The sequence below is a fragment of the Coturnix japonica genome, chromosome Z (genome assembly GCF_054131305.1).
Source record: "Coturnix japonica strain WE chromosome Z, WE-NBRP24, whole genome shotgun sequence".
Taxonomy (NCBI): Eukaryota; Metazoa; Chordata; class Aves; order Galliformes; family Phasianidae; genus Coturnix; species Coturnix japonica.
In genome coordinates this window covers 51577977-51591455 of record NC_140702.1, presented here as the reverse complement: position 1 = coordinate 51591455, position 13479 = coordinate 51577977, and the positions used below count along the sequence as shown (strand labels likewise).

Sequence of the window (13479 nt, the reverse complement as noted above, 5' to 3'; positions counted from 1 at the left end):
TTTCTTTTTTCCTTCCCTTTCCTTTCCCTTTCCTTTCCTTTCCTTCCCTTCCTCCTTTCCCTTTCCTTTCCCTTTCCTTTCCCTTTCCTTTCCCTTTCCTTTCCCTTTCCTTTCCCTTTCCTTTCCCTTTCCTTTCCCTTTCTTTCCCTTTCCTTTCCCTTTCCTTTCCCTTTCCTTTCCCTTTCCTTTCCCTTTCCTTTCCTTTCCTTTCCTTTCCTTTCCTTTCCTTTTCCTTTCCTTCCTTTCCTTTCCTTTCCTTTCCTTTCCTTTCCTTTCCTTTCCTTTCCTTCCTTTCCTTTCCTTTCCTTCTCTTTCTCTTCTCTTTTCTTCTCTTTTCTTTTCTTTTCTCTTCTTTTTACCTTCTTTTCTTTTTTTTTCTATTCATCTTTTTATTCTCTTTCTTCCCTATTATCATTCTTGTCTATTTTCTTCCCTGTTTTCTTCCCTCTTTCTTCTTCAACTTTTATCTTTACTCTCCACTTTCTGTTTCCATTTTTTTTTTCCTATTTATTTTTTTAACTTTTTGTTCCCTATCTTCCTTTTATTTTTCTCCTTTCATGCTTTTTTAATTTTCATTTTCTTTCCATTTTTCCTCCCCATTTCTCCTCCTTTTTATTTCTTGCTTTCTTCTCTATTTTCTTCCCCCACCCTTTTTTTTTAACTTTTTTTCCTAGTCTTAAAAACTTGATAGAAATAATAAATGTTCTTCCCCTTCCCCCCCGCCCCCTTTTTTTTTGTTCCCATTTATTTTTACTTCTTTTCCTCTTCCTTTACATTCTCCCCCTTTACACTTTCATTTCAATTCTATTTTTAAACTTAGCCTCTCCTTTCATTTATACTTTCCTTTCCTTTCATACTTACATTTGCATTCCTTTCTTTTATAAATTCCCTTCTTTTTATAATTCCCTTCCCTTTGCATTATACCTACATTCCCTTTCTGTTCTGTAACATTTTCCTTTTGACCTTCCTTTCCATTCCTTTCTTTTTTTAAATTAACCTTTCATTTCCTTTTTTATATACCTCCCTATACTTACATTCTACATACATTGATTTTCCTTTATACATTGCTTTCCTTTCCATTATATCTACCTTTCCTTTCTTTTCTATTCCCTTCCTTTCCCTTACTTTATTCTTACCTTTGCTTCCTTTCTTTTATACTTTCCCTTCCTTTATACTTTCCATTCCCTTATACTTTCCTTTCCATTCCTATTTTTAAACTTACCCATTCCTTTCATTTATACTTTCTTATCCTTTCCAATATACTTACCTTTGCTTTCCTTTCTTTTATACTTTCCCTTCCTTTATACTTTCCTTTTCTTTATACTTTCCTTTCCTTTATACTTTCCTTTTCTGTATACTTTCCTTTCCTTTACACTTTCATTTCAATTCCTATTTTTAAACTTAGCCTCTCCTTTCATTTATACTTTCCTTTCATACTTACCTTTGCTTTCCTTTCTTTTATAAATTCCCTTCATTTATAATTCCCTTCCCTTTGCATTATACCTACATTCCCTTTCAGTTCTATAATATTTTCCTATAGACCTTCCTTTCCATTCCTTTTTTTTTTTAAATTAACCTTTCCTTTCCTTTTTTATATACTTCCCTATACTTACAATTCTACATACATTGACTTTCCTTTATACTTTGCTTTCCTTTCTATTATATCTACCTTTCCTTTCTTTTCTATTCCCTTCCTTTCCCTTCCTTTATACTTACCTTTGCTTCCTTTCTTTTATACTTTCCCTTCCTTTATACTTTCCATTCCCTTATACTTTCCTTTCAATTCCTATTTTTAAACTTACCCATTCCTTTCATTTATACTTTCTTATCCTTTCCAATATACTTACCTTTGCTTTCCTTTCTTTTATACTTTCCCTTCCTTTATACTTTCCTTTTCTTTATACTTTCCTTTCCTTTACGCTTTCATTTCAATTCCTATTTTTAAACTTAGCCTCTCCTTTCATTTATACTTTCCTTTCCTTTCATACTTACCTTTGCTTTCCTATCTTTTATAAATTCCCTTCTTTTATAATTCCCTTCCCTTTGCATTATACCTACATTCCCTTTCTGTTCTGTAACATTTTCCTTTAGACCTTCCTTTCCATTCCTTTTTTTTTTTAAATTAACCTTTCCTTTCCCTTTTTATATACTTCCCTATCCTTACAATTATACATACATTGACTTTCCTTTATACATTGCTTTCCTTTCCATTATATCTACCTTTCCTTTCTTTTCTATTCCCTTCCTTTCCCTTCCTTTATACTTACCTTTGCTTCCTTTCTTTTATACTTTCCCTTCCTTTATACTTTCCTTTTCTTTATACTTTCCTTTCCTTTATACTTTCCTTTTCTGTATACTTTCCTTTCCTTTACACTTTCATTTCAATTCCTATTTTTAAACTTAGCCTCTCCTTTCATTTATACTTTCCCTTCCTTTCCTTTCATACTTACCTTTGCTTTCCTTTCTTTTATAAATTCCCTTCTTTTATAATTCCCTTCCCTTTGCATTATACCTACATGCCCTTTCTGTTCTGTAACATTTTCCCTTAGACCTTCCTTTCCATTCCTTTTTTTTTTTAAATTAACCTTTCCTATCCTTTTTTCTATACTTCCCTATCCTTACAATTCTACATACATTGACTTTCCTTTATACATTGCTTTCCTTTCCATTATATCTACCTTTCCTTTCTTTTCTATTCCCTTCCTTTCCCTTCCTTTATACTTACCTTTGCTTCCTTTCTTTTATACTTTCCCTTCCTTTATACTTTCCATTCCCTTATACTTTCCTTTCCATTCCTATTTTTAAACTTACCCATTCCTTTCATTTATACATTCTGATCCTTTCCAATATACTTACCTTTGCTTTCCTATCTTTTATACTTTCTTTTTCCTTTATACTTTCCTTTCCTTTATACTTTCCTTTTCTTTATACTTTCCTTTATACTTTCCTTTTCTGTATACTTTCCTTTCCTTTACACTTTCATTTCAATTCCTATTTTTAAACTTAGCCTCTCCTTTCAGTTATACTTTCCTTTCCTTTCCTTTCATACTTACCTTTGCTTTCCTTTCCTTTATAAATTCCCTTCTTTTATAATTCCCTTCCCTTTGGATTATACCTACATTCCCTTTCTGTTCTGTAACATTTTCCCTTAAACCTTCCTTTCCATTCCTTTTTTTTTTTTTTAAATTAACCTTTCCTTTCCTTTTTTATATACTTGCCTATCCTTACAATTCTACATACACTGATTTTCCTTTATACATTGCTTTCCTTTCCATTATATCTACCTTTCCTTTCTTTTCTATTCCCTTCCTTTCCCTTCCTTTATACTTACCTTTGCTTCCTTTCTTTTATACTTTCCCTTCCTTTATACTTTCCATTCCCTTATACTTTCCATTCCTATTTTTAAACTTACCCATTCCTTTCATTTATACTTTCTTATCCTTTCCAATATACTTACCTTTGCTTTCCTTTCTTTTATACTTTCCCTTCCTTTATACTTTCCTTTTCTTTATACTTTCCTTTCCTTTATACTTTCCTTTTCTGTATACTTTCCTTTCCTTTACACTTTCATTTCAATTCCTATTTTTAAACTTAGCCTCTCCTTTCGTTTATAGTTTCCTTTTCATTTCCTTTCATACTTACCTTTGCTTTCCTTTCTTTTATAAATTCCCTTTTTTTATAATTCCCTTCCCTTTGCATTATACCTAGATTCCCTTTTTGTTCTGTAACATTTTCCCTTAGACCTTCCTTTCCATTCTTTTTTTTTTTTTTAAATTAACCTTTCCTTTCCTTTTTTATATACTTCCCTATCCTTACAATTCTACATACATTGACTTTCCTTTATACTTTGCTTTCATTTCCATTATATCTACCTTTCCTTTCTTTTCTATTCCCTTCCTTTCCCTTCCTTTATACTTACCTTTGCTTCCTTTCTTTTATACTTTCCCTTCCTTTATACTTTCCATTCCCTTATACTTTCCTTTCCATTCCTATTTTTAAACTTACCCATTCCTTTCATTTATACTTTCTGATCCTTTCCAATATACTTACCTTTGCTTTCCTATCTTTTATACTTTCTTTTTCCTTTATACTTTCCTTTCCTTTATACTTTCCTTTTCTTTATACTTTCCTTTATACTTTCCTTTTCTGTATACTTTCCTTTCCTTTACACTTTCATTTCAATTCCTATTTTTAAACTTAGCCTCTCCTTTCAGTTATACTTTCCTTTCCTTTCCTTTCATACTTACCTTTGCTTTCCTTTCCTTTATAAATTCCCTTCTTTTATAATTCCCTTCCCTTTGGATTATACCTACATTCCCTTTCTGTTCTGTAACATTTTCCCTTAAACCTTCCTTTCCATTCCTTTTTTTTTTTTTTAAATTAACCTTTCCTTTCCTTTTTTATATACTTCCCTATCCTTACAATTCTACATACATTGATTTTCCTTTATACATTGCTTTCCTTTCCATTATATCTACCTTTCCTTTCTTTTCTATTCCCTTCCTTTCCCTTCCTTTATACTTACCTTTGCTTCCTTTCTTTTATACTTTCCCTTCCTTTATACTTTCCATTCCCTTATACTTTCCATTCCTATTTTTAAACTTACCCATTCCTTTCATTTATACTTTCTTATCCTTTCCAATATACTTACCTTTGCTTTCCTTTCTTTTATACTTTCCCTTCCTTTATACTTTCCTTTTCTTTATACTTTCCTTTCCTTTATACTTTCCTTTTCTGTATACTTTCCTTTCCTTTACACTTTCATTTCAATTCCTATTTTTAAACTTAGCCTCTCCTTTCATTTATAGTTTCCTTTTCATTTCCTTTCATACTTACCTTTGCTTTCCTTTCTTTTATAAATTCCCTTCTTTTATAATTCCCTTCCCTTTGCATTATACCTAGATTCCCTTTTTGTTCTGTAACATTTTCCCTTAGACCTTCCTTTCCATTCCTTTTTTTTTTTTTAAATTAACCTTTCCTTTCCTTTTTTATATACTTCCCTATCCTTACAATTCTACATACATTGACTTTCCTTTATACATTGCTTTCATTTCCATTATATCTACCTTTCCTTTCTTTTCTATTCCCTTCCTTTCCCTTCCTTTATACTTACCTTTGCTTCCTTTCTTTTATACTTTCCCTTCCTTTATACTTTCCATTCCCTTAGACTTTCCTTTCCATTCCTATTTTTAAACTTACCCATTCCTTTCATTTATACTTTCTTATCCTTTCCAATATACTTACCTTTGCTTTCGTTTCTTTTATACTTTCCATTCCTTTATACTTTCCTTTTCTTTATACTTTCCCTTCCTTTATACTTTCCTTTTCTTTATACTTTCCTTTCCTTTATACTTTCCTTTTCTGTATACTTTCCTTTCCTTTACACTTTCATTTCAATTCCTATTTTTAAACTTAGCCTCTCCTTTCATTTATACTTTCCTTTCCTTTCCTTTCATACTTACCTTTGCTTTCCTTTCTTTTATAAATTCCCTTCTTTTATAATTCCCTTCCCTTTGCATTATACCTACATTCCCTTTCTGTTCTGTAACATTTTCCCTTAGACCTTCCTTTCCATTCCTTTTTTTTTTTTAAAATTAACCTTTCCTTTCCTTTTTTATATACTTCCCTATCCTTACAATTCTACATACATTGATTTTCCTTTATACATTGCTTTCCTTTCCATTATATCTACCTTTCCTTTCTTTTCTATTCCCTTCCTTTCCCTTCCTTTATACTTACCTTTGCTTCCTTTCTTTTATACTTTCCCTTCCTTTATACTTTCCATTCCCTTATACTTTCCTTTCCATTCCTATTTTTAAACTTACCCATTCCTTTCATTTATACTTTCTTATCCTTTCCAATATACTTACCTTTGCTTTCCTTTCTTTTATACTTTCCCTTCCTTTATACTTTCCTTTTCTTTATACTTTCCTTTCCTTTATACTTTCCTTTTCTGTATACTTTCCTTTCCTTTACACTTTCATTTCAATTCCTATTTTTAAACTTAGCCTCTCCTTTCATTTATACTTTCCTTTCCTTTCATACTTACCTTTGCTTTCCTTTCCTTTATAAATTCCCTTCTTTTATAATTCCCTTCCCTTTGCATTATACCTACATTCCCTTTCTGTTCTGTAACATTTTCCCTTAGACCTTCCTTTCCATTCCTTTTTTTTTTTTTAAATTAACCTTTCCTTTCCTTTTTTATATACTTCCCTATCCTTACAATTCTACATACATTGACTTTCCTTTATACTTTGCTTTCCTTTCCATTATATCTACCTTTCCTTTCTTTTCTATTCCCTTGCTTTCCCTTCCTTTATACTTACATTTGGTTCCTTTCTTTTATACTTTCCCTTCCTTTATACTTTCCATTCCCTTATACTTTCCTTTCCATTCCTATTTTTAAACTTACCCATTCCTTTCATTTATACTTTCTTATCCTTTCCAATATACTTACCTTTGCTTTCCTTTCTTTTATACTTTCCCTTCCTTTATACTTTCCTTTTCTTTATACTTTCCTTTCCTTTATACTTTCCTTTTCTGTATACTTTCCTTTCCTTTACACTTTCATTTCAATTCCTATTTTTAAACTTAGCCTCTCCTTTCGTTTATAGTTTCCTTTTCATTTCCTTTCATACTTACCTTTGCTTTCCTTTCTTTTATAAATTCCCTTTTTTTATAATTCCCTTCCCTTTGCATTATACCTAGATTCCCTTTTTGTTCTGTAACATTTTCCCTTAGACCTTCCTTTCCATTCCTTTTTTTTTTTAAATTAACCTTTCCTTTCCTTTTTTATATACTTCCCTATCCTTACAATTCTACATACATTGACTTTCCTTTATACTTTGCTTTCATTTCCATTATATCTACCTTTCCTTTCTTTTCTATTCCCTTCCTTTCCCTTCCTTTATACTTACCTTTGCTTCCTTTCTTTTATACTTTCCCTTCCTTTATACTTTCCATTCCCTTATACTTTCCTTTCCATTCCTATTTTTAAACTTACCCATTCCTTTCATTTATACTTTCTGATCCTTTCCAATATACTTACCTTTGCTTTCCTATCTTTTATACTTTCTTTTTCCTTTATACTTTCCTTTCCTTTATACTTTCCTTTTCTTTATACTTTCCTTTATACTTTCCTTTTCTGTATACTTTCCTTTCCTTTACACTTTCATTTCAATTCCTATTTTTAAACTTAGCCTCTCCTTTCAGTTATACTTTCCTTTCCTTTCCTTTCATACTTACCTTTGCTTTCCTTTCCTTTATAAATTCCCTTCTTTTATAATTCCCTTCCCTTTGGATTATACCTACATTCCCTTTCTGTTCTGTAACATTTTCCCTTAAACCTTCCTTTCCATTCCTTTTTTTTTTTTTTAAATTAACCTTTCCTTTCCTTTTTTATATACTTGCCTATCCTTACAATTCTACATACATTGATTTTCCTTTATACATTGCTTTCCTTTCCATTATATCTACCTTTCCTTTCTTTTCTATTCCCTTCCTTTCCCTTCCTTTATACTTACCTTTGCTTCCTTTCTTTTATACTTTCCCTTCCTTTATACTTTCCATTCCCTTATACTTTCCATTCCTATTTTTAAACTTACCCATTCCTTTCATTTATACTTTCTTATCCTTTCCAATATACTTACCTTTGCTTTCCTTTCTTTTATACTTTCCCTTCCTTTATACTTTCCTTTTCTTTATACTTTCCTTTCCTTTATACTTTCCTTTTCTGTATACTTTCCTTTCCTTTACACTTTCATTTCAATTCCTATTTTTAAACTTAGCCTCTCCTTTCATTTATAGTTTCCTTTTCATTTCCTTTCATACTTACCTTTGCTTTCCTTTCTTTTATAAATTCCCTTCTTTTATAATTCCCTTCCCTTTGCATTATACCTAGATTCCCTTTTTGTTCTGTAACATTTTCCCTTAGACCTTCCTTTCCATTCCTTTTTTTTTTTTTAAATTAACCTTTCCTTTCCTTTTTTATATACTTCCCTATCCTTACAATTCTACATACATTGACTTTCCTTTATACATTGCTTTCATTTCCATTATATCTACCTTTCCTTTCTTTTCTATTCCCTTCCTTTCCCTTCCTTTATACTTACCTTTGCTTCCTTTCTTTTATACTTTCCCTTCCTTTATACTTTCCATTCCCTTAGACTTTCCTTTCCATTCCTATTTTTAAACTTACCCATTCCTTTCATTTATACTTTCTTATCCTTTCCAATATACTTACCTTTGCTTTCGTTTCTTTTATACTTTCCATTCCTTTATACTTTCCTTTTCTTTATACTTTCCCTTCCTTTATACTTTCCTTTTCTTTATACTTTCCTTTCCTTTATACTTTCCTTTTCTGTATACTTTCCTTTCCTTTACACTTTCATTTCAATTCCTATTTTTAAACTTACCCTTTTTTTTCATTTATACTTTCCGTTCATACTTACCTTTGCTTTCCTTTCCTTTATAAATTCCCTTCTTTTATAATTCCCTTCCCTTTGCATTATACCTACATTCCCTTTCTGTTCTGTAACATTTTCCTTTAGACCTTCCTTTCCATTCCTTTTTTTTTTAAATTAACCTTTCCTTTCCTTTTTTATATACTTCCCTATCCTTACAATTCTACATACATTGACTTTCCTTTATACATTGCTTTCCTTTCCATTATATCTACCTTTCCTTTCTTTTCTATTCCCTTCCTTTCCCTTCCTTTATACTTACCTTTGCTTCCTTTCTTTTATACTTTCCCTTCCTTTATACTTTCCTTTTCTTTATACTTTCCTTTCCTTTATACTTTCCTTTTCTGTATACTTTCCTTTCCTTTACACTTTCATTTCAATTCCTATTTTTAAACTTAGCCTCTCCTTTCATTTATACTTTCCTTTCCTTTCATACTTACCTTTGCTTTCCTTTCCTTTATAAATTCCCTTCTTTTATAATTCCCTTCCCTTTGCATTATACCTACATTCCCTTTCTGTTCTGTAACATTTTCCCTTAGACCTTCCTTTCCATTCCTTTTTTTTTTTTAAATTAACCTTTCCTTTCCTTTTTTATATACTTGCCTATCCTTACAATTCTACATACATTGATTTTCCTTTATACATTGCTTTCCTTTCCATTATATCTACCTTTCCTTTCTTTTCTATTCCCTTCCTTTACCTTCCTTTATACTTACCTTTGCTTCCTTTCTTTTATACTTTCCCTTCCTTTATACTTTCCATTCCCTTATACTTTCCTTTCCATTCCTATTTTTAAACTTACCCATTCCTTTCATTTATACTTTCTTATCCTTTCCAATATACTTACCTTTGCTTTCCTTTCTTTTATACTTTCCCTTCCTTTATACTTTCCTTTTCTTTATACGTTCCTTTCCTTTATACTTTCCTTTTCTGTATACTTTCCTTTCCTTTACACTTTCATTTCAATTCCTATTTTTAAACTTAGCCTCTCCTTTCATTTATACTTTCCTTTCCTTTCCTTTCATACTTACCTTTGCTTTCCTTTCTTTTTAAATTCCCTTCTTTTATAATTCCCTTCCCTTTGCATTATACCTACATTCCCTTTCAGTTCTATAACATTTTCCTTTAGACCTTGCTTTCGATTCCTTTTTTTTTTTTAAATTAACCTTTCCTTTCCTTTTTTATATACTTCCCTATACTTACAATTCTACATACATTGATTTTCCTTTATACATTGCTTTCCTTTCCATTATATCTACCTTTCCTTTCTTTTCTATTCCCTTCCTTTCCCTTCCTTTATACTTACCTTTGCTTCCTTTCTTTTATACTTTCCCTTCCTTTATACTTTCCATTCCCTTATACTTTCCTTTCCATTCCTATTTTTAAACTTACCCATTCCTTTCATTTATACTTTCTTATCCTTTCCAATATACTTACCTTTGCTTTCCTTTCTTTTATACTTTCCCTTCCTTTATACTTTCTTTTTCTTTATACTTTCCCTTCCTTTATACTTTCCTTTTCTTTATACTTTCCTTTCCTTTATACTTTCCTTTTCTGTATACTTTCTTTTCCTTTACACTTTCATTTCAATTCCTATTTTTAAACTTAGCCTCTCCTTTCATTTATACTTTCCTTTCCTTTCCTTTCCTTTCATACTTACCTTTGCTTTCCTTTCTTTTATAAATTCCCTTCTTTTATAATTCCCTTCCCTTTGCATTATACCTACATTCCCTTTCTGTTCTGTAACATTTTCCCTTAGACCTTCCTTTCCATTCCTTTTTTTTTTTAAATTAACCTTTCCTTTCCTTTTTTATATACTTCCCTATACTTACAATTCTACATACATTGATTTTCCTTTATACATTGCTTTCCTTTCCATTATATCTACCTTTCCTTTCTTTTCTATTCCCTTCCTTTCCCTTCCTTTATACTTACCTTTGCTTCCTTTCTTTTATACTTTCCCTTCCTTTATACTTTCCATTCCCTTATACTTTCCTTTCCATTCCTATTTTTAAACTTACCCATTCCTTTCATTTATACTTTCTTATCCTTTCCAATATACTTACCTTTGCTTTCCTTTCTTTTATACTTTCCCTTCCTTTATACTTTCCTTTTCTTTATACGTTCCTTTCCTTTATACTTTCCTTTTCTGTATACTTTCCTTTCCTTTACACTTTCATTTCAATTCCTATTTTTAAACTTAGCCTCTCCTTTCATTTATACTTTCCTTTCCTTTCCTTTCATACTTACCTTTGCTTTCCTTTCTTTTTAAATTCCCTTCTTTTATAATTCCCTTCCCTTTGCATTATACCTACATTCCCTTTCAGTTCTATAACATTTTCCTTTAGACCTTGCTTTCGATTCCTTTTTTTTTTTTAAATTAACCTTTCCTTTCCTTTTTTATATACTTCCCTATACTTACAATTCTACATACATTGATTTTCCTTTATACATTGCTTTCCTTTCCATTATATCTACCTTTCCTTTCTTTTCTATTCCCTTCCTTTCCCTTCCTTTATACTTACCTTTGCTTCCTTTCTTTTATACTTTCCCTTCCTTTATACTTTCCATTCCCTTATACTTTCCTTTCCATTCCTATTTTTAAACTTACCCATTCCTTTCATTTATACTTTCTTATCCTTTCCAATATACTTACCTTTGCTTTCCTTTCTTTTATACTTTCCCTTCCTTTATACTTTCTTTTTCTTTATACTTTCCCTTCCTTTATACTTTCCTTTTCTTTATACTTTCCTTTCCTTTATACTTTCCTTTTCTGTATACTTTCTTTTCCTTTACACTTTCATTTCAATTCCTATTTTTAAACTTAGCCTCTCCTTTCATTTATACTTTCCTTTCCTTTCCTTTCCTTTCATACTTACCTTTGCTTTCCTTTCTTTTATAAATTCCCTTCTTTTATAATTCCCTTCCCTTTGCATTATACCTACATTCCCTTTCTGTTCTGTAACATTTTCCCTTAGACCTTCCTTTCCATTCCTTTTTTTTTTAAATTAACCTTTCCTTTCCTTTTTTATATACTTCCCTATACTTACAATTCTACATACATTGATTTTCCTTTATACATTGCTTTCCTTTCCATTATATCTACCTTTCCTTTCTTTTCTATTCCCTTCCTTTCCCTTCCTTTATACTTACCTTTGCTTCCTTTCTTTTATACTTTCCCTTCCTTTATACTTTCCATTCCCTTATACTTTCCTTTCCATTCCTATTTTTAAACTTACCCATTCCTTTCATTTATACTTTCTTATCCTTTCCAATATACTTACCTTTGCTTTCCTTTCTTTTATACTTTCCCTTCCTTTATACTTTCCTTTTCTTTATACTTTCCTTTCCTTTATACTTTCCTTTTCTGTATACTTTCCTTTCCTTTACACTTTCATTTCAATTCCTATTTTTAAACTTAGCCTCTCCTTTCATTTATACTTTCCTTTCATACTTACCTTTGCTTTCCTTTCTTTTATAAATTCCCTTCTTTTATAATTCCCTTCCCTTTGCATTATACCTACATTCCCTTTCTGTTCTGTAACATTTTCCCTTAGACCTTCCTTTCCATTCCTTTTTTTTTTTAAATTAACCTTTCCTTTCCTTTTTTATATACTTGCCTATCCTTACAATTCTACATACATTGACTTTCCTTTATACTTTGCTTTCCCTTCCATTATATCTACCTTTCCTTTCTTTTCTATTCCCTTCCTTTCCCTTCCTTTATACTTACCTTTGCTTCCTTTCTTTTATACTTTCCCTTCCTTTATACTTTCAATTCCCTTATACTTTCTTTTCCATTCCTATTTTTAAACTTACCCATTCCTTTCATTTATACTTTCTTATCCTTTCCAATATACTTACCTTTGCTTTCCTTTCTTTTATACTTTCCCTTCCTTTATACTTTCCTTTTCTTTATACTTTCCTTTCCTTTATACTTTCCCTTCCTTTATACTTTCCTTTTCTTTATACTTTCCTTTCCTTTATACTTTCCTTTTCTGTATACTTTCCTTTCCTTTACACTTTCATTTCAATTCCTATTTTTAAACTTAGCCTCTGCTTTCATTTATACTTTCCTTTCCTTTCATACTTACCTTTGCTTTCCTTTCTTTTATAAATTCCCTTCTTTTATAATTCCCTTCCCTTTGCATTATACCTACATTCCCTTTCTGTTCTGTAACATTTTCCTTTAGACCTTCCTTTGTATTCCTTTTTTTTTTTTTAAATTAACCTTTCCTTTCCTTTTTTATATACTTCCCTATACTTACAATTCTACATACATTGATTTTCCTTTATACATTGCTTTCCTTTCCATTATATCTACCTTTCCTTTCTTTTCTATTCCCTTCCTTTCCCTTCCTTTATACTTACCTTTGCTTCCTTTCTTTTATACTTTCCCTTCCTTTATACTTTCCTTTTCTTTATACTTTCCTTTCCTTTATACTTTCCTTTTCTGTATACTTTCCTTTCCTTTATACTTTCATTTCAATTCCTATTTTTAAACTTAGCCTCTCCTTTCATTTATACTTTCCTTTCCTTTCATACTTACCTTTGCTTTCCTTTCTTTTATAAATTCCCTTCTTTTATTATTCCCTTCCCTTTGCATTATACCTACATTCCCTTTCAGTTCTGTAACATTTTCCTTTAGACCTTCCTTTCCATTCCTTTTTTTTTAAAAAATTAACCTTTCCTTTCCTTTTTTATATACTTCCCTATACTTACAATTCTACATACATTGATTTTCCTTTATACATTGCTTTCCTTTCCATTATATCTACCTTTCCTTTCTTTTCTATTCCCTTCCTTTCCCTTCCTTTATACTTACCTTTGCTTCCTGTCTTTTATACTTTCCCTTCCTTTATACTTTCCATTCCCTTATACTTTCCTTTCCATTCCTATTTTTAAACTTACCCATTCCTTTCATTTATACTTTCTTATCCTTTCCAATATACTTACCTTTGCTTTTCTTTCTTTTCTACTTTCTTTTTCCTTTTCTGTATACTTTCTTTTCCTTTAC

At 30.6% G+C, this 13479-nt stretch overlaps 1 long non-coding RNA gene across 1 annotated transcript in view; it reads right to left on the bottom strand.

The window, feature by feature from the left end:
- LOC146754030 (uncharacterized) overlaps window positions 1–6425 on the bottom strand; it is a 100269-nt gene extending 93844 nt beyond the window's left edge. The window contains exon 1 of the long non-coding RNA XR_014939597.1: window positions 3054–6425. This is a non-coding gene — a long non-coding RNA (uncharacterized LOC146754030). The remainder of the gene's footprint in view (window positions 1–3053) is intronic.
- Between the last annotated feature and the right edge of the window lie 7054 nt (window positions 6426–13479).